At 40.1% G+C, this 19,036-nt stretch overlaps 1 protein-coding gene and 1 non-coding gene across 5 annotated transcripts in view; both read right to left on the bottom strand.

Annotated features, from left to right (window-relative positions):
* SLC7A3 (solute carrier family 7 member 3) overlaps window positions 1-19,036 on the bottom strand; it is a 111,041-nt gene that overhangs the window by 80,779 nt on the left and 11,226 nt on the right. The window lies entirely within an intron of this gene.
* Window positions 8,066-8,279, bottom strand: LOC115942415 (small nucleolar RNA U3). Its single transcript, XR_004077019.1, has one exon. It is a non-coding gene; the product is annotated as a small nucleolar RNA U3 (small nucleolar RNA).

The raw sequence follows: 19,036 nt of genomic DNA, 5'->3' as shown, positions 1-19,036 counted from the left end.
ATCTTAAAAAAAGTATTCCACCAATGATGTTTTCTTGTCTAGCTGTTGCTTGCTTTTCCTATTGCCCTTTCCCTTTGCCAATGTCTTCAAAGACTAGTTTGCACTTCTGCACCTCAGAGTCACTTTTTTTAAATTGGGAAATATTTTAAGCAAACTAAAAATAATAATATAATGGGGCATCTGGGTGGCTTAGTCGGTTAAGTGTCTGACTCTTATTTTGGCTCAGGTCATGATTTCAGGGTCGGGGCGGGGAGTCTGCTTGAGATTCTCTCTCTCCCTCTCCCTTTGCCCCTCCACCCTACTCTCTCTCTCTCTAAAATAATTTCTTTCCTATTTTTTAAAGAAGTAAAACATTACTGTTATAGTTTAAGTATCACGTGTAGCTATCACTTCCCTATTTCTCTTCCTACCTCTCCAGAGGTAACCACTATTCAGACTTCGGTATTTCTTATTTCCACACATGTTTTGTTATTGATACCATATATGTATATGTCCCTAAAAAATATGTAGTCATGGGAGATGTGTAATCAATAACCACCAATGAATCCTGCCTCCCTGAATCCATACCCTTGGGTAGTCTCCTCCCACACTGACTCTGGATTTGGCCATGTGATTTACTTTGGCTAATGGGATAACTACAAATGTGATACACAAAGAAGCTTGAAAAGCATTTGTGCATTGAAGCTTGCCATCATATGAAGAAGTACAAACTTTCTAGAGAGGCCACATGGAAGAAAATCTAGGCACCCTGGCTGGAAGCCTGCCAAATGCCAGGTGTGAGTGAGGTCATCTTAAATCATCTGGCCCCCACCAACCTGACTGCCACAGCATGAGTGAGCCTAGGCAAGACCAACAGAAGAAATGCCCAGCTAAATTTAGCCCAAACTGTCTACAGAATTTTGTGGTTTTTTTTAAAGATTTTATTTATTTATCTGACAGAGAGAGACACAGCGAGAGAGGGAACACAAGCAGGGGGAGTGGGAGAGGGAGAAGCAGGCTTCCCGCTGAGCAGGGAGCCTGACGCGGGACTCGATCCCAGGACCCTGGCATCATGACCTGAGCTGAAGGCAGACACTTAATGACTGAGCCACCCAGGTGCCCCTGTCTACAGATTTTTGAACAAATACAATGAATGGTGTTTTAAGTAACTCGTTTTGGAGTGGTTTAGCTCTATGTCAGTGGTATCATATGAATATATGGCATATCACAAGCACATGTCACAGTTTGCTTTTTTGCTTCTTCATAATGTGATTTTTCCTTGTTTACATGTATAGTTGTCGTTCAATCATTTTAAACGAACTTTCATAAAGAATTCCTTCATATGACTATACCACGATTTTACTAATGAACATTTGTGCTTCTAGTTTTTTACTACTATGAGCAACATCGTACTGAACATTCTTGTATGAGTCCTTTTGTACTAGGAGTGGAATTACATGGTTGAAAAGTGAGGACATCTTTAACTTTACTATATAGTGTCATGTTGCTTTCCAGAGAGGTTGTACAGGTCCTCAATCCCTTATCTATAACTTTGAAATCCAAACATCTCTGAAAACTGGAAGAATTTTTCGTAAGTTTGGCCTTTTCACTTTGTTTATGGTGTTTTGGCATTTTCTGTTATTTAAAAGTTTTCTTTTTCAAAGAATTTATTTATTTGAGAGAGAAAGAGCACACGAGAGAGCACAAGCAGGGGGAGCAGCAGAGGGAGAGGGAGGAGCAGGCTCTCCACTGAGTGGGGAGCCTGAAGCAGGGCTCAATCCCAGGACCCTGGGATCCTGACCTGAGCCGAAGGCAGATGCTTAACCAACTGAGCCACCCCATTATTTAAAAGTTTTTCATTTTAATGTAGTCAAAGCTATTAATCACTTTCTTTTTTTTTTTTTTTAAAGATTTTATTTATTTATTTGACAGAGAGAGACACAGCGAGAGTAGGAACACAAGCAGGGAGAGTGGGAGAGGGAGAAGCAGGCTTCCCGCTGAGCAGGGAGCCCGATGCCGGGCTGGATCCCAGGACCCTGGGATCTTGACCCGAGCCAAAGGCAGACGTTTAACGACTGAGCCACCCAGGCGCCCCTATTAATCACTTTCTTTACGGCTGTACTTTACCTTACTACTCAACCCACTATAAACTGGCTTCTGAACCATAGCACTCCAATAAAACTGCTCAATAAGGTCACCAACTATCTCTTAAAAGCCAAATCTCACAGACATGCTCTAGTACGGGTGAACAACCTCTGCAGCATTTGATATTATTCACTCCCCTACCTTAGAAATTTTACCTCCCTTAGTTTCTTTGGCACTACTATCTTCTGGTCTCTCTGAATCTCTCTCTCAACCAGCAGTCTGTACACCATTAGTGGGATATGGCAGTGTGCAGTGGGATTCGGAGTTTTAATAAAAATTACTAAGAATCCATGCTCCCTTACATCCATCTGTGTAATCGTGATATGTATAGTAGGTAAGATATATCATTAAAAACTTACTGTGCAAAAATGTTAATGAGTAATTTGCAAATGGATTCTATACAAGAATGATGTGACATTCATGCCAGTGAATTTAGAAGATTAAATCATGTATCTGCTTCCCCCTATACTGTTATGTTTTTTTTTTCTCCAAGTCCCTATTTGTTCCTTAGACTAGCATATAGTTAGATGCTGATTAAGGGGTATCTTCTCAAGAAGGTAAATTTAGTCAGAGCATTCACAATACCAGCATGAAATAAAGTTCAATAGTATTGTTTGTTTGTTTTTAAAGATTTTATTTATTTATTTGAGAGAAAGAGGGAGCACAAGCAGGGGGGAGCGGCAGGCAGAGGGAGAGGGAGAAGCAGGTTCTCTGTTGAGCAGGGAGACTGATGTGGGGCTCAATCCCAGGACCCTGGGATCATGACCCGAGCCGAAGGCAGACACCTAACCGACTGAGCCACCCAGGCGCCCCAAGTTCAATATTGTTGTGCAATGTTTTGCATCTCCCACAATAATAATTATTCTAGGCAAAGGTCATCAATGAATGTTAAAACTAGTGGGTGAAAATTTGATGAAAAACAAGATATTTTCAAAAATATCCCTCTATAAATTACTTGTTTTTTTAATGAAGATTTTATTTATTTATTTGTCAGAGAGAAAGAGAGCACAAGCAGGGGGAGCAGCAGGCAGAGGGAGAAGCAGACTACTGCTGAGCAAGGAGCTCAATGCGGGACTCAATCCCAGGACCCTGGGATCATGATCCAAGCTGAAGGCAGAAGCTTAACTGACTGAGCCACCCAGGCATCCCTATAAATTACTTGTTTATTGCAAAGGGAAGAATACTAACTTTACAGTGGAGAAACCTAGTAGATTTTAACCATCTGATCAAAGCTAACATCACCAGGAATGGCACAAACAGGTATCACGTGCCTCCTGATATACACTGAGAAGGCCACAAATTACTTCTGTGGTATTCCTGTCCAAGATGCATAGCTTGAATCTCACAATGTGGAAATATCAGATAAATCCAAAATGAGGGGAATTCTACAAAATAATTAGTCTGTACTAAAAACAATACCAATGTCATGAATAACAAAGACTGAGAAACTGCTCCAGATTAAAAGAAACTCAATGGGATGGTTCCTCAAAAAGGTAAACATAAAATGACCATATGACCCAGCAGTTTCCCTCCTAGGTATATACCCAAAAGAACTGAAAACAGGTGCTCAAAGAAAACCTTTAACAGATATGTTCATAGCAGCACTATTCACAGGAGCTAAAAGGTGGAAACAGTCCAAATGTCCATCAATGAATAAATGGATAAACAAAATGTGGTGTGTCCAAACAATGGATTATTATTCAACCATACAAAGAAATGAAGTACTGATACATGCTACAATGTGGACGAACCTTGAAAACATCATGCTCAGTGAAAGAACCCAGACACAAAAGGTCACATATTGTATGATTCCGTTTGTATGAAAGTCCAAAATAGACAAATCCACACAGACAGAAAACAGACTGGTTGTTACCAGAGGCTGGGTGTTGGGGGTGGGGTGGGGAGGAGAGAGGCAGATGGGGAGACACTGCTTAATGTATATGGAATTTTATTTTGGGGTAATGAAAATGTTTTGGAATTTGATAGAGGTGGCGTTGTATAGCATTATAAATGTACTAAATGCCAATTGGTCATTCCCTTTAAAACAGTGTTATGTGAATTTTACCTGAATTTGGGGTTTTTTGTTTTTGTGGGGGTTTTTTGTTTTTTAAAGTTTTTGTTTTTTGTTTTTTTTTAGTAATCTCTACACCCAATGTGGGGCTCGAACTCACGACCCCGAGATCAAGAGTTGCATGCTTTTATGACTGAGCCAGCCAGGTGCCCTGAATTTTACCTTAATTTTGAAAAAATAAACTAAAAGAGACATGACAACTCAATGCAACTTGTTATCCTGGATTAGATCCTGGGCTAGATTTTTTTCTTTTTCTATAAAGGACCTTAGTGGGACAATGGGTAAAATTTGAATAAAGTCTGTAGGTTAAATAGTAGCATTGTGTTGATATTAATTTCCTGATTTTGATCATTGTACTAGAGTTATACAAGAGAATGTCTTATTTTTTTAGGAAAAATGCTCTGAAATATTTAGGGGTAGAGGGGCATTATGTCTGCAATTTGTGTGAATTAGAAATAATTGGAGAGAGAGAGAAGAGGAGGAAGAGGAGAGTGAGGGGGGAATGATAAAGCAAATGTGCTTAAATATTTACATCTGGGGAATCTCGGTGAAACATATAAGGTATTATTATTTTTTAATTAATTTATCTATTTGTCAGAGAGAGGGAACACAAGCAGGGGGAGCGGCAGGCAGAGGGAGAAGCAGGCTTCCTGCTGAGCAGGGAGCCCGATGTGGGACTCGATCCCAGGACCCCGGGATCATGACCTAAGCTGAAGGCAGAGGCTTAACCAACTGAGCCACCCAGGCGTTCCACATATAAGGTATTATATACACTATTTTTATGACTTTTCTATAAGTCTTAATTATTTCAAAATACAAAGTTTTTCATTATGTCAAAGAGATATCTGTAACCTCATGTTCATGGCAACATTATTTACAATAGCCAAGACATGGAAACAATGGATAAAGAAAATGTGACACACACACACACACACACACACACACACACACGAATACTATTCAGCCATAGAAAAACACAAGGAAATTCTGCCATTTGTAACAACATGGATGGACCTTGAGGGCATTATGTTAAGTGAATTAAGTCAGTCTGAGAAAGACAAATACTATATGATCGTACTTATATGTGCAATCTAACAAAACAAAACAAAACAAAAAATCAAACTCATAGAAAGAAAGGGCAGATTTGTGGTTACCACAGACAGGGGAGCTGGAGGGAGGTGGTCAAAAGGTATAAACTTCCAGTTATAAGATAAATAAGTAGTAGGGATATAATGTACAACATGATGACTGTTAACACTGCTGTATGGTATATTTGAAATTAAGAGAGTAAATCCTAAGAGTTCTTATCACAAGGAGAAAATAACCCATATTTTTCTTTTTTTTTTTTTTGTATTTATAGGAGAGGATGGATGTTAACTAAAATTAGTGTGGTAATAATTTCACAATATAGGTAAGTCAAATCATTATGCTGCACACCTTAAACTTATACAGTGCTGGATGTCAATTCTATCTCAATAAAACTAGAACAAATATAAATAAAGTTTGTTTCCTTTAAAAAATCTTACTGTAAGTTACCTCTGTGGGGGAGGGGAGAGCATACAGTGAGCTTCTGGAGTGTTAGTAATATTTTATTCGGGCTCTGAGTAGTGGTTATATGGGCATTCATTTTATTTTATTATTTTTTTATGGGCGTTCATCTTATAATTATTTGTTAAACTGTAAATAAACACTGTATGAATATTCTCTATGTATATTTCACAATATGAAAAGTAAAAGAAATGAATAAATATCCTTAATCTAAAAATGAAACATAACAGAATGCTGTAAACATATACTTAACTTTCAAAGAGAGGTCTCTGCTTCTTACATACCAGGTTCTTTTATTTTTTATTTGAGAGAGAGAGGGAGGGGGGAGGGAGGGAGAGCACAGAGGGAGAGGGAGAGGGAGAAGCAGACACCCCACTGAGCAGAGAGCCTGACTGGGGCACGGGGCTCGATCCCGGGACCCTGAGATCAGGACCTGAGCCGAAGGCAGACACTTAACTGACTGAGCCACCCAGGCGCCCCTATACCCAGGTTCTTTTATGATGATTGGTAGGACATAAGATACTGAGAAGCACTGCCCTGAAAGACTGGGTGGTGATGGATATTGTACTTCCCTAGCCTTTCTCCTACTTTACTGATCAATCCTTCTTTTATCTTTCCATTTCCTCTGCCTCACCTCCCCCTTAAATGTCTGTGTTCTTCTAGGTCTTATCCTCAATCCTCTTCTGGCCTCATTATCCAAATTCTCATCAAATGACTGTATCAATTTCCATGGCTTCAACTAACAGCTATGAACTGACAAATTCCAACTCTCATAAATTTTAAACCCATATATCCAAGTATCTAGTATACATCTCTATTTTGATATCCCACAGGCTCTCAAACTCAACGTATACAAAAGTGATTTTTTAAAAAAGATTTTATTTATTTATTTGCCAGAGAGAGAGAGACACGCAGGCAGAGGGAGAAGCAAGTTTCCCGTGGAGCAATGAGCCCAATGCAAGGACCCTGGGATCATGACCTGAGCCGGAGGCAGATGCTTAACCGACTGAGCCACCCAGGCGTCCCTACAAAAGTGATTTTATCATCTTCCCCATCCCCTACAAATCTCAAATCTTGTCCTCCCAAATTCCTTGTTCAGTGAATGGTTCTCAAGTCTGGAGGAGAGAATTCACCCTTTCCATCTGTCTTGACTTGGTCCTGAATGTCTTTCAAATCTTCCTCCATCTTCTATACTTTGATAATAAAAATTTTTTAAATGCTTAAAAATGTTTTTAAAATAATTTTTTAAATCTGCTCCCATCTCCCTATCATCACTGCCATTGTGTAGATTTAAGCTCTGAAATTTTTTACTTGAATTAATCTAGTAGCTACTTAACTGGTCTTCATGCTTCCAGTTTTGTCTCCTCTACCAGTGCAGCTTTCACATGGCCACAAGATTAAATTTTCTTTTTTTTTTTAAAGATTTTATTTATTTATTTGACAGAGACACAGCAAGAGAGGGAATATAAGCAGGCAGTGGGAGAGGGAGAAGGAGGCCTCCCGCCGAGCAGTGAGCCCAATTCGGGGCTCGATCCCAGGACCCTGGGATCATGACCCGAGCTGAAGGCAGACGCCCAACAACAGAGCCACCCAGGGGCCCCAAGATTAAATTTTCTAAAGTGAAAACCTGACCATGACTACTCTGCTTAGTCCTTCAGTGGCTTCCCAGAGCTTCAGAATGAAATCCAAATACCTTGGCACCTTGGCATAACACGACCTACAATACTCTTCCTGGTCTAGTCTCTGACTCTCCACAGACTCATTTCTTTTTTTTTTTTAAGATTTTATTTATTTATATGACAGAGAGAGACACAGCGAGAGAGGGAACACAAGCAGAGGGAGTGGGAAAGGGAGAAGCACGCTTCCCACTGAGCGGGGAGCCCGATGCAGGGCTCGATCCCAGGACCCTAGGATCATGACCTGAGCTGAAGGCAGACGCTTAACAGACTGAGCCACCCAGGCTCCCCTATCCTAAGTGCTTTATATGGACTTGTTCATTTAATTCTCACAACAACCTTAAATGAGGTAGGTAGTAGTATACTAATATTTATGAAGTAGCCAGAGAATGAGGAGACAGTGAAAGACATTGAGTTCATGTTCATTAAATATTATGAATTTTGTTCTTGTGAATTTATATACCCATCAGCTTGGGAAAATACTTATTCAGGTTCTTTATGCCCAGTGCTATGCCAGGTACTTTGGGAGCTATCTGTAGTGTCAGATAACTTGTGTGCTCAAGGTTACAGTAATTGAAAAGAGCATCACTGAAGAGGTGGGACTAGGGTGGGTTATTTTTTTTTTCTTTATTTTTTTAAATAAATTTCCACTCAGACGGTATCCCTTCCCTCTAACTCCTCCAAAAGAGAAGAAGAACAATCATCAATGACAAAGGGCAGCTGCAAAGACAGCACCCAAAGTCGGCTTCACGCTCAGGAAGGGATACTGCACCTCCTCCTTGTGGTTCCGGGTACTCTACATGTTCAGAGAAACTTCTCTAGTAATGAACTATAGAAATGATCCCTGAAAGTATAGTCTTCTAGGGTGGGTTATTAAGCAAGAGAGGGTTTAGATACAGAAAGAGGTGATGGGAGGACCTTCTAAGAAGAGGAAACAGTATGAAGAAAGGTATGGAGACGGGAATGTGCCTGGTGTGATCCAGGAAGAGTGAGGAGGAAATTGGTGTAACAGTATTGGCAGTTACAAGTGTGAGAGTAACAGGAAATAAGGTAGTATTGTGTTGGTAAAAGGAGAGCAGACAACAGAAAACTCAAACTTAAGCTGAAGAGCTTTCGCCTGATGTAGCTAGAGAGCTGTTGAATTTCCTTGAGCAAGAGTGTGGCATGATGAAAAAAGATTTTTTCAACAGCTGTGTATGAGATATACTAGAAACAGTAAAGCGAGGCCAGCTAGAAATCTGTCATGGTGATCATGGTATGAAGCAATGAGATCCTGGACGGCAGTGGCCCCAATAGCATTGAAGAAGAATGTGGAAATGAGATACATTATGATGGGATAAATGAGAGATCCGTTTTTGAACCCTGTATCCAAAGAGGAGGCCAAGACTTTTACCTAAAAGACTGGAAGAATTGTGGTACCACAGACAGGAATGGGATATTTGAGAAGGAGAACCAAGTCTTAAGATAAATAATCTATTCTAAATTATTAAAAATTCAAAATAGCTGTGGCTTGGTGTAAGATGGTGATTTCTCTGAATTTATTATCTTCCTAAGATACAACCAGGAACTAGAAAATATTACAACTCTATATATTTTTGTATAATGTCATTTATTTGTTCACTCAACACCTATTTACTTGTAGCCTGGTGAGATTAGAGTGAGAGAGTTTGGCACAGTAGGGGTTCAGTTGCAGATGGGCTAGAAAGAAAGAAGTTCATCAAGGAGGACATTGCATAAAGTACCGAGGAATTTTGACTTTATTTTGTAAATAATGGGGAGCCATCAAAAGGATTTTGAGCCAAAAGGGAAACATAATCAGATCTTTTCTTCAGCACTAGACTTTTAGTTTTTCATGGACAGTGACCATTATTGTTTATCTTTGAGCTAGTCAGTGGGGGTGACATATTGCCTTTTGTTTATTAAACATCTATTATGAGGGACACCTGGATGGCTCAGTCAGTTAAGCATCTGCCTTCAGTTCAGGTCATGATCCCAGAGTCCTGGGATCAAGTCCCAAGTCGGGCTCCTTGCTCAGCGGGGAGCCTGCTTCTCCCTCTGCCTGCTGTTCCCCCCGCTTGTGTGCGCACTCTCTCTCTCTGTCAAATAAATAAATAAAATCTTAAAAGAAAAATTAAAAAATAAAAAATAAATAAACATCTATTATGGGACAGGTACTGTGCTGAAGTTTTAGAAGTTTTAGTGTAAGTAACAAAACCATGTGCTACTCTCAAACAACAAATAAAAATGCACCCAGAATCTATTTCTCTCCATTTCTACTGCTACCACCCTAGTCCCAGTTGATCAGTTCTATTTGGATTATTGTAGTAGCCTAGTCTCCCTGCTTCCACTTTTGCCCTTCTACAGTCTGTTTTCTCAGAGTAGATACACTAATCTCAAAAGGGTAAGGACTTAAGCTTCTGGTTATGGTGGAGTAAGAAGGACTGAATTTATCCTTTGGCCTTAACTGCAAAACTGTACAAAATCTATGAGCAAGAGTTCAGAGAGAGGGAACCTAGCTAGAGCCTCGTTGTCTCTCTGAGTTTAGGGGATAAGAGTTGAGAATTCAAGAAAGCTGAGGTGGCTAACATATGCAGGGCACAGTACCAAAAAAAAGAGACCTTCAAAGAAAGATTGAGAGAGATAGAGGGAGAGGGAGAGATTGAGAGAGAAAAAAAGAGAGCAAGAGAAAGAGAGAGAAAGAGAAAGAGGTAATATTGCCTCAGTAGTGGAGACCAATTAGCTCTAAACTAAAGGTTGCTCTGGTCCTGCCTAACAAAACTTAAGAGAAAGCTTGAAAGGATTAAGCTGTTTCTGAGTAACTTAAGCGTATCCTAGAAAATCTCAAAAGTATCTGAAGGAGCAATGAAGAAAAGAACCCAGCACCCAACAATATAAAATCCACAATGCCTTGCATCTAGTAACAAATGATCAGGTATACAAAGCAGAAAAATACGAGCAAAATCCATCAATAAATACAGACCCAGAAATAACACAGATGATAGAATTAGTAGATAAGGACATTAAAACAGTTATTATGAATATATTCTATTTGTTCAAAAATGTAGAGGAAATGTGATCATTTGATCATTTGATCATGTTGAGGAGGGACATGGAGGAGATAAAAGACTGAAATTTAACTTCTAGAAATGAGGGATGCCTGGGTGGCACAGTCAGTTGAGTGTCAGCTCAGGTCATGATCCCAGGGTTCTGGGATTGAGCCCCACATCAGGCTCCCTGCTCAGTGGGGAGTCTGCTTCTCCCTCTGTCTCTGCCCCTCCCCCCACTGCTTGTGACTGCTCTCTCTCTCAAATAAATAAATAAAATATTTTTTAAAAAATAAACTTCTAGAAATGATAAATACAATGTCTTAGAAAAACTATGCTTGATCAAATTAGATACTACTGAAGAAAAGATTAGTGAACTTGAAGACACAGTGATAGAAATTATCCAAAATTAAACACACAGAGAAAAAATGACCAGATGACAAAAGAACAGAGCATCAGTGTGCTGTGGGACAACTTCCCAAAGTCTGAACTTGGGAGAGATAATAGAAGTAGAGATGTCCCAGTCTCAATTATAATAGGTGGTCTTTAAAGCCATAAGACTGGATGCTATCCCAAAGGGGGGAATAGTAGAGGGAAAACAGAGGACCCATGACAGAACACTGGGGAATGGCTTTGTATAAGTAGGGATCCCTTTCTAGCAGTGTATATTAGAGAGTAGGCTCCAGAATCTCTGATTTCAAAATTTATTACTGACAACAGATTCTCAGCCTTCACAGCCAAATTCCTTAAAAAAAAAAAAAATTATGCCTTCATTACTACCACTCCTTGCATACTAGGTTGTGGAAATATAGAGAAGAAAAATGTGATGGTAGAGGGGCTATGTTCCAGAGGGAGTGGTGTATAGACAAGGACAGCAGTGTGCGTGAGCATAGTATTTGGAGAGAACTTCAAGTAGCATGTTGTTAATGTATAGGGAGTATGTAGGGCAGTAGCAAGAGATGAGGCTACAAAGATCAGCATGGGGGGAATCATGGAAGGTTTTTTTTTTAAGATTTTATTTATTTACTTGACAGAGAGAGAGAGAGCACAAGTAGGGAGAGCGGCAGGCAGAGGGAGAAGCAGGCTCCCCCCTGAGCAGAGAACCCGATGTGGGACTTGATCCCAGGGTCCTGGGATCGTGACCTGAGCCGAAGGCAGCCGCTTAACTGACTGAGCCACCTAGGCTCCCCTCATGTCAGGGTGAAATGATTACATGTGTACTGGTGGCAGTGTAGAAGACGGATTGTAAGGAAGCAAGCCAAGGCAGGGAGATCAGTTAGAAGATGCATTAGCTTCCTAGGGCTGCCATAAGAAATTACTGCATATTGGGTGGCTTAAAACAATAGAAATGTATTCCAGGAGTGATCGAGCCCGGCACTGGGCTCCCTGCTCAGTGGGGAGTCTGCTTCTCCCTCTCCCTCTGACCCTCCCCCCACTGCTCATGTTCTCTCTCTCTCTCTCTCCTTCTCTCAAATAAATAATCTTTTAAAAAAGCATGTAGTATAGTGCCTGCCACACAGTGAGGTCTCAGTAAATGTCAGCAATTACACAGTCACCACTCTCCAAACTTGTTTTACTACCAATAGTCTCATTCTTAGTTAATGGTCTCACCATTGACCTAGGCTCCCACACCAGAGCCCTTTAAGGCTTTAAGCCATTCTAATACTCCTAAATGGCTTTAAGCCCTTAACTCCTCTCATACCTGCCCTATTCACTTAGTCAGCAAAGGCCTATCAATTCCTCAGAAATACCTCTCTGAATCTATCACTTCCTCTCTTTTGTTCAGGACCTCATTTCTCCCTTGAGACAATTCCAACAGCCTTCTAAACTTGTCTCCCTTCCTTTGATCTTTCTCCTACCTGGTCTATTCTTCACAGTGTAACCAGCCAGTCTAAAACACGGTTCACTTTCCCCTTTAAAGCTCTTCAGTGGCTACCAGTTATACTTCATGGTTTGGCCTGCGAGGCCTTCTTGTGCTCTGACCCCTGCCTACCTGTCCAACTTCATCTTCTATCAATTCCTTATTCCATACCTTTAGTTCAGCTATACAATCTATTTTCATTTACAAGAATGGGCCATACTGTTTTACCACAGCATGCCTGGGTAATTTAATGTCTTCCTGACCTTGTACCCTTTGTAAATGCTTACTCATGTTCTGTCTCCACTTAATTACCTTCTCTGTGAAGATGTCTCTAATCTCACTCTCCATTGTTATACTTTATTACATTTTCTATGTTTATGTTTCCCCTACTACAAGATTTTCTTTATTGCTTAACAGCAAAAGCCATGTCCTATTCATATTTTTATGCTCAACATGCTGCATAGTGTCTTGTACATTGTGAGAGGGCAATAACTATTTAATGACTAAATGAACCTCTTCTCTAATTGTATTTCCCACTATCTGACCAGTTCTATGAATACACGTCGCTCTTTCTAGCCACTCTTCCTTGCCTCCGCCAGTCTCTGTGCCTACAATGTTTCCCATCACCTACTGAAAACCTACCTATTTGCCCAGGGCCAAAACATTCTCATCTCCTATCGCTATCTTTTCTGACCACCATGGCTGGAAATGATTCCTTTCATGTTCCATTCTTTATTATAGCATGAGATTTTAGGATCAGTAGGATGCAAAGATTAATGAAATCTACTCTTCACCTTAAAAATTCTGTCACACTGGGTGCCCATAAACTAGGACAGGGGTTCTCAAAGTTTAGTGGATAAAAGTATCACCTAGGGGGATTGTTCAAAATCTTCGGGGCCCACCTCCAAAGATCCTGATTCAGTAACTGGGACCTGGGAATCAACTTTTTAAACAAGCATTCTAGGTGATTCTGATGAAGATACGTGGGTCTGTATGTGTCCTTTGGGAGGTTCATGGACCCTGAAATTACATGAGAACTGTGTAAATATATGCATATATGTGCATTTTTTAGAAAGAGTCCACAGTTTATATTCTATCACCTATAACCTCCAACAAAGTTTGAAACTCACTTATCAAATGGAAAACATATATTAACTGACAAGTTACAAAACAATTAAGCTAAGAGCTAGTACAGAAATACAAATAAAGTGCTATGGGAACATAAACCAGGGAACAATTAAGTGTGCCTGGGGTAGCTAGGGAAAGTTTCACATGAGGGCAATACTTTTTCTTTTTAAGTTTTTATTTAAATTCCTAGTTAGTTAATATACAGTGTAATATTAGTTTCAGGTGTGCAATATAGGGATTCAACAATTCCGTATATCACCCAGTGCTCATCACAGCATGTGCCCTCCTTAATCCCCATCACCCATTTCACCCATCCCTCTGCCCACCTCCCCCCTAGTAACCATCAAATTGTTCTCTACAGATAAGAGTCTGTTTCTTGGGGCACCTGGGTGGCTCAGTTGGTTAAGTGTCCAACTCTTGATTTCGGCTCAGGTCATGATCTCAGGGTTGTGAGATCGAGCCCTGTGTAGGGCTCTGCGCTCAGCGAGGAGTCTGGTTGAGATTCTCTCTTCCTCTCCCTTTACCCCTCCTTCTGCTCGAGCGCACACTCTCTAAATAAATAAATAAATAATCTTTAAAAAGTCTATTTCTTGGTTTGCATAAGGGCAACACTTTAGAAGGATATTCGAAAATGAGTACAACTTTACCTAGTGGAACAGAAGACTACTAGTATTCTAGGCCGAGGGAACAGCATATGTAAAGAAACAGAGATACAAAAGGCAAGTTTTACATTCTGTTATGTTTAGAATATTTGCGAGAGGAAGTGCATATGTATCAAGATTAGAGACCTTGCATGCCAAGTTAAAGAAGGTAAACTTTATCCTGTATGTAACAGAGAAACAACAGGGTTTTTTTAAATTGAGGTAAAATTCACATAACATAAAATTCACCATTTTAACCATTTTAAGGTGTACAATTCAATAACTTCCAGTACATTCACTTTGTTGTGCAACCATCACCATTATCTAATTTCAGAACACTTCATCACTCAAATAGAAACCATGTGCCCATTAAGCAGTTACTTCCCATTGCCCCCTTACCCCTAAGCTCTGGGCAACCACTAATCTGCTTTCTGTCTCTAAGGATTTGTCTACTGTAAGTATTTCATACAGATGGAATCACACAGGATGAAGCTTTTATCTCTTTGGCTCCTTTCACTTAGGTTTAGGTTTAGTTGATCCATGTTGTAGCATGTATCAGTTCTTCATTCATTCCCTGTTTTGGCTGAATGCTGTTCCACTGTCTGGATATACCACATTTTGTCTACCTGTTCAGTAGTTGATGGACATATGTGTTGTTTCCACTTCCTGACTATGATTAATAATGCTGTTATGAACATTTACATACAAGTTTTCATTTGAAAACCTGTTTTCAATTCTCTTGGATATATACCTAGGAGTGACACTTCTGAGTCATTTGGTAATTCTGTGTTTAACTTTTTTAGGAACATGAAAAAAGGCCTTTTTTTGAGAGAGAGAGAGAGAGAGAGCGTGCATGCACACGCAAGCGTGAGCAGGGGAGGGGCAGAGGGAGAGGGAGAGAGAATCTTCAAACAGATTCCCCGTTGAGCAAGGATCCTGATGCAGGGCTCAATCCCAGGACCCTGAGATCATGCTCTGAGCCCAAATCAAGAGTTGGACACTTAACCGACTGAGCCATCCAGATGCCCCACAAACAGAGACTTTTAAGTGAAGAAATGATCAGTAAGATAGCCACTACAGCACAACGTAGAAGAAAGCTAGAATAGGAAAGAGATAGGAGGCAGGAAGACTACAGAGGTGGTTACTGTAATAGTCTAAATAAAAGTAGACAAGAGTTTAACTTAGAAAGTCTACAGAGCAGATAAAATAACAGTATGTGTAGTGTTCAGGTTAAGGAATAGGGATAAGTCAAGGAGATGACACTGAATTTGCTAGCTTAAAAAACCAGAGGGATGGTGACATTAACCGAAGCTGAGAACATATGAAGGATAAGAAGTTTAAGAAAGGTAGGGGGTGCCTGGGTGGCTCAGTCAGTCGGGCGTCTGCCTTCGACTCAGGTCATTGTCCCGGGGTCCTGGGATTGAGCCCCGCATCGCATCGGGCTCCCCACTCAGCAGGGAGCCTGCTTCTCCCCCTCCCCTTCCACTAGTGCTCTGTCTCTTGCTTTCTCTCTCTCTCTCAAATAAATAAATAAAATCTTTTTTTTTTTTTAAAGGAAGTTTAAGGGGCGCCTGGGTGGCTCAGTCGTTAAGCGTCTGCCTTCGGCTCAGGTCATGATCCCAGGGTCCTGGGATCGAGCCCCGCACCAGGTTCCCTGCTCGGCCAGGAGCCTGCTTCTCCCTCTCCCACTCCGCCTGCTTGTGTTCCCTCTCTAGCTGTCTCTCTCTCTCTCTGTCAAATAAATAAAATAAAATCTTTAAAAAAAAAACAAAAAAAAAGGAAGTTTAAGAAAAGTAGTAGAGCACAGTGGTTAAGTGTATTGGGTCTGGAGCCAGAGGTTCGAATTCAGGCACAGCCCCTTAGTATCTGTATGACTTGAGCAGATACCTGCCTTTCCATGTGTCAATATCCTCATCTGGAAAATGGAGAATATAATATACCACTTCACCAAGTTGTGAGAAATAAAATGAGTTAAAATATATAAAGCACTTAGAATAGTACTGAGCATATAGTAAGTGCTCAATAAATATAATCTACCATTGTTTGTTATTGTTGATGATGCTAATGTTATTTGAGGTAAAAAGTTTAAGTCTGAGGTGTTATGTCTGGAACATTTAGGGGAGAAGAGTCCACTAGGCAGTAAGAAATACTAAAATGATCCTAGAAAAGAGCACAGGCAATAATTTCTCTGACACTGGCTATAGCAATTTTTTTCTAGATAGGTCCCCTGCGGCAAGGAAAACAAAAGCAAAAATAAACCATTGGGACTACACCAAAATAAAAAGTGGTGAAAGAAACAATCAACAAAACTAAAAGGCAACCTATGGAATGGGAGAAGATATTTGCAAATGACATCCAATACAGGGTTAGTATCCAAAATATATGAAGAACTTACACAACTCAACACCAAAAAACAAATAATCCAATTAAAAAATGGGCAGAAGACATGAACAGACATTTCTCCAAAGAAGACCTACAGATGGCTAACAGACACATGAAAAGATGCTCAACCTCACTAATAATCAGGGAAATACAAATCAAAACTGCAATGAGCTATCAGGACTGGCTCAGTCAGTGGAGCATGCAACTCTTGATCACAGGGTTGTGAGTTCAAGCCCCATATTGGGTGTGGAGATTACTTAAAAAGATAAAGTCTTAAAAGAAAAAGAAAACTACAATTGAGCTATCACCTCACACCTGTCAGAATGGCTAAAATCAGCAACACAAAAAACAACAGATGTTGGTGAGGATGCGGAGAAAGGGGAACCCTCTTGCACTGTTGGTGGGAATGAAAACTGGTACAGCCACTCTGGAAAACAGTATGGCAGTCCCTCAAAAAGTTAAAAATAGAACTACCCTACAACCCAGCAATTGCACTACTAGGTATTTACCCAGAGTACAAAAACATAAATTCAAAGGGATACATGCACCCTGATGTTTACAGCAGCATTATCTTTTTTTAAAAAAGATTTTCTTTATTTATTTGAGAGAGAGAGTGTGAGAAAGAGCATGAGCAGTGGAGAGGGGCAGAGGGGGAAGGAGAAGCAGACTCCCCGCTGAGCAGGGAGCCTGACACAGGGCTCGATCCCAGGACCGCAAGATCATGACCTGAGCTGAAGGCAGACGCTTAACCGACTGAGCCACCCAGGCACCCCTATAGCAGCATTATCTACGATAGCCAAATTATGGAACCAGCCCAAGTGTCCACTGATTAATGAATGGATAAAGAAGAGATGGTATAAATGCACATTGGAATATTATTCAGCCATAAAAAAGAATGAAACCTTGCCATTTGCAATGACATGGATGGAGCTAGAGAGTATTAAGCTAAGTGAAATAAGTCAGTCAAAGAAAGACAAATACTATATGATTTCACTTATATGTGGAATTTAAGGAACAAAACAAATGAGCATAGGGGAAAAAGGGAAAGAGAGGCAAACCAAGAAACAGACTCTTAACTATAGAAAATAAACTGATGGTTACCAGAGGGGAGGTGGGGGGCATGGGTGAAATAGGTGATGAGGATTAAGGAGTGCACTTGTCATGATGAGCACTGGGTGATTAAAATTTTTTAAAAAAAGAAAGAAATACTAAGATGGATCTTGAAAAAAAAGGTACTTTAAATCATTGGTGTAGATGAGATTTCTCATAGAAAATGTGTAAATAAGACCAAAAAAAAAAAAAAAGAATCAAGGATAGAAATCTCCTTTCTGGGGTATTCCTTAACCCAACCTCTAAACATTCCCTTAGGAACCAACCTTAGCCTATTCCTCTTGTTATAATCACCCTAAGCAATCTCATAAATTCCATGCTTTTAACAATTACCTAAGTGCTAATAGTTTTTAAATGTCTACTTCCTGTCTTCATCTCTCCCCTGAACTTCAAAATCTCATATCCTATTACCTGATTAATGCCTCTTCTTAAGTGCTCCTAAACATACCTGACACTGAACTTATTGTCACCCTCACCACCAAGCCTGTTCCTCCTATATTCCTTATCTCAGTTGGTGGTGCCATTTTCCTCCTAGGTCAAGCCAGAAACCTGCAAATCATCCTCTTACTCAACAGTGCTGCTACGAACATACACATCTTATTTCCCACTAAGGTTTTGGGTTTTTTTAAGTCAGCTCTATGCCCAACGTGGGGCTTGAACTCATGACCCCAAGATCAAGAGTTACATGCTCACCCAACTGAGCCAGCCAGGTGCCCCTTTCACTAAGGTTTTATTCTACTTTTCTGAAGATCTCTAGAATCCATCCTCTCCAACCCTACAACTGCCCTAGTTTAGGCCCTCATCATCTTGTACATGATATAACAATTGTATCCTCACCAATCTCCCAGCCGTGGATCTTGGCCAAGGCTCTTCATTCCCACCCACCACAATTATCTTTTTAAGATAAAATTCTATTTTTTTTAAGATTTTATTTATTTATTTGACAGAGAGAGACACAGTGAGAGAGGGAACACAAGCAGGGGGAGTGGGAGAGGGAGAAGCAGGCTTCCCACTGTGCAGGGAGCCCGATGCGGGGCTTGATCCCAGGACCCTGGGATCATGACCTGAGCCGAAGGCAGACGCTTAATGACTGAGCCACCCAGGCGCCCCAGATGAAATTCTATTAATAATAAATAAAATAAAAATTCATTTTAAAAAAAGAAAGTGTTACACTAGAAAATATTCACAATACAAAACAAAGTAGAAAAGGAAGACTGGAGAAACAAAAACAGAGATGAACCATAGAGAAAATAAAAACTAAAATGGCAGATATAATCCAACTATATCAATAATATCATTAAATGTGAATAGATTAAACAATCCAATCAAAAGACAGTTATTGTCAGATGGATTAAAAAAACAAGATCCAGCTATATGCTATCTGCAGGAGAAACACTAGATTAAAGATACAAATAGGTTGAAAGTAAAAGGATGGAAAAATATATACCACA

This window comes from Leptonychotes weddellii, chromosome X (genome assembly GCF_054177405.1).
Source record: "Leptonychotes weddellii isolate Sample4059 chromosome X, ASM5417740v2, whole genome shotgun sequence".
Classification (NCBI taxonomy): domain Eukaryota; kingdom Metazoa; phylum Chordata; class Mammalia; order Carnivora; family Phocidae; genus Leptonychotes; species Leptonychotes weddellii.
The sequence above is the reverse complement of the archived record's forward strand: the minus strand, read 5'-3'. Positions and strand labels throughout refer to the sequence as shown.